The following is a 3719-nucleotide window of genomic DNA, read 5'->3' on the forward strand; positions in this document are numbered from 1 at the left end:
TGCAAATGTCCATTTTAATGTTACATGATTACATTGCATGCAACATACTCAATATGGGATAACGATTATTGCACAATATGTTGGTCGGTATCAGCCAGAGAGTATAACGCAGCGGAATAAAACTTAAAGTAGCGGAAAACGTGTTCGGTCACTTTTGTAAATTAAAATGGTCAGTTTTAAAAAATAAATTTTCCAAAGGAAAATTTATCAAATAATTGATGTGCAGATAAAAGTAAAGAGTGTAGGGAGTAGAAAAATCACACAAGTAATTTTATACTGGTTCGATTCAAAAGAATCTACGTCTAGTCGTTAATCACTATAAATAGTGATTAACAGTTTCACTAAAAAAGGGTTTCACATATTACAACAAAAGTGAATAAAATATGATGATTAAACCTTCCTTCGACGAACGAACCGGAAGATGAACACTCTACCAACTCGAAGAGAACCGCTCCGACTATCGACACACGAAACGCGAGCTTCTCCTATTCACGAGACCAAGCAAGGGAACTAAACTAAACTTTTGAGAACTTCCTCTGACAAACAGTATTCTTCAAAAGCTTTCTGTTCAACAACGTTACTTCTGAAATTCTCAAAAGACCAATATATAGCCAGCTAGTTTGAATATGAAAGGTCAAGTCCCAACTACCACCAATAATAAATTATTGTAACTGATAATCGATTATTCAAGTCCGTTACAAGTTTTTGAAAATAACTTAGGTAGTTTTCAAAACAGACCAGTGATAATCAATTATTTGCAGTGATAATCGATTATTCCAGAACAACATGGTTTTTCAGAAAAGCTTAGAATAATTGATTATTGCTCCTCATAACATATAAATTAGAATCTGATTGTGATGTAATGTTACATACATAAAACTCCATATATATTTAATATTTGTGAGTAACTGACGTTTTTAAAATTCGTTGATTATGAACAAAGAAATATTGGTATAGTTGTCTACCTATAAACAAAAGTTTTGCATATTAATCTTCCACTACAAAAAGAATATTGTAAAAGTAGTTTATTCGAAATTATGATAATTTTTGTTAACTTTATTTAAAGTTTAATTGTAAAGCAAATTAATTGCCACAATTACCACCGGGTCCTCCAAACATGAGAATGTACCAAAAGGGGGGTCCTTGATCTCCATAGTATCTAACATCATAACAATTGGGTTTGTCAGTGAAGGAATGAGTTTCATATACTTTAGCTCCATGAGTTTTTCTTTCGTTATCTTGAATCGAAATTTNTTTAAAGAAACAAGCGTGNGTAGGATTATTATCATGAGGAAAATGGCCAGACCCCATTTCAGGACTTTGAGTACCAGGATGAGTTTTTGTTCTTCCACCCCAACCTACTACATTAGCCGAGCTCATGTTTGAGAACAATTTTGCTGGAAAATATCCAATAAACTTATTGTCTATACTTATCCACCAATTTTTGGTCACAGGATCCTGAAAATATACAAACTTTTTGTGTTAATTGTGCCTATCGTACAATATTACATTTTTCTTCCACTATATGAATTTAGTTAAAAAAGTGTATTCCAGAAATCAAAATATATTAATCCAATTTTAGTTAAATGTAGTTCTATCTTTTTATGATAGTGAAATATACACACAATGATTATCACCTGAGAAATAGAAAAGGCAAGCACACAAAGTAGTCCTCCATATTGAGAGATAGTACCTATGGCTCGACCAATGAAAATTTCTTTGTTGGTTTGAACAAAACCTGCACATCGAATATTGTAGCATCCTGTCTTTTTGAAGTTATCTGACTGTAATTTTTTATACCATATCAAAATTTGAATAATAATAATAATACGAAACATTAATTAAATCAAAATTATTAAGGATCTATAATAAAGATGTAATTATATCCTTATATACGAAGAGAAAAAAATATCCTTCACTAAATAAGAAGGATTTATTAAGGGAGCATATCTATGTTTCATTTATATAAATTACGTATAAACAAAATATAATGATATGTTCTTACCGTCCATGAGATATAAAAATGAGTTGCATGATCGTTGTATAGTTGTGGACTCACCTGATAAGAATGTATTGGATTAATTATAATATTATTATATTTTCTCAAAAGAATAACAATTAAGTCACACATATATATGCACACACTCACAGGCACGCATGCATTACACATACACAGAGTATGCAACAACACACACACACACACGTACACACACCCCTATCCACACACACCCTTATCCACACAAGCACACAAGCATCGTATGCACACACAGACATGCCCATACCGACACCCACACCCACACCCACATGCATACACACACATACATAAAAAATGCTAATTGTGAAAATTTCAACTCACATGCCATCCTAATGAGATTTTGTTAGTGGATTCTATGGGACCATTTTGAACCCATAAATGAGACATAGAAATTTGAAGATTGGTATCAACTCGTGGATTAAAAATACTATTTGAACCTCCAACTCCGTAATAAGGACCATAATTTGGTTTAAGGGAAACTTCTGCTATCTGAAAAGTTCAATATATACAAATAAATAGCCAAATTAAAAAAAATAGATTGAATACAATTTAAAATAAAATAAAATTAAGTACCAACATTTTAAACTACTTTTATAAAAAGATCTTACATGAACACCAGGAATATCTTGAACCAATATATGATCATTGAATAATGATTTTTCTCTAATAAGGTCATCTTTTGTCGTTCTCAATATAGGAACAGTCCCCGTCGGACATTCATGCTTACCCAATCCATACATGAGTCGGGTTCCTAAAGTTTTTTGACTTATCTCTTCAGTCACATTTTGGAAGTTAGGCTTTCTCTAAAAATAAAATAAAAAACAAAAAAAACAATTTTTAGAGCATGGAAAACATGGTAGAAGAAGGGTTGGAAATTAACCCTAAATATTGAAAAAAAAAATGAATGTTAAATTTCTTTGTAATTAGAGATTTTAATTATATGCCTGCAATTTATGATCTTTGAGTAAAGGATGATCAAATGATGGTTGTTTGTAAATGTCGATACAATCCACAATTTGTCCATTCTCCATCTATTAAATCCAAAATAAAACACATAGAAATAAAGTTATTAAACCATATAGTGTGATTCAACAAGCATATCATATAATATCAAAAAGTTGAGACATACATGAATACTCTTAATAGCAGGCTTAGTAATAATCTCAAGTTGTCTCTCCAACTCCCAATCATCTTTTTGTATAGATGGATTTCCGTCAACTCTATAGCTAACATGACTACTCAACAAATACAGGACAAACAACACTATAAGAATCATCTTGCTTTTTTACAACCCAAATAGGTTAATCCATATATATATATATATATATATATATATATATATATATAATAAATTGATTGAAATATATCCAAGGTCAAATTAATAAGATGTTTAGATGAATAATAAAGTCAAACATGTGATGTATAGTCACGAATGACATAAAAAACAATATAATACTCATTTGGTTTCTTCTCATGATTTTAAGTTTTTTTCTATAAAATTTGAACAACATATTAAAAATATATAACTATTGTAACTTATTATATAGCAATTAATATAACATTTAATATTATGTATTTATTATTTATTATATGTAATTTATTAGCGTTAATATATATCTTTATTAACATTTAAGAAATATATGTAATTTATAAATAAATAATTATATATATATATATATATATA

Source organism: Vigna radiata, chromosome 2 (genome assembly GCF_000741045.1).
Source record: "Vigna radiata var. radiata cultivar VC1973A chromosome 2, Vradiata_ver6, whole genome shotgun sequence".
In the NCBI taxonomy this organism is placed as follows: domain Eukaryota; kingdom Viridiplantae; phylum Streptophyta; class Magnoliopsida; order Fabales; family Fabaceae; genus Vigna; species Vigna radiata.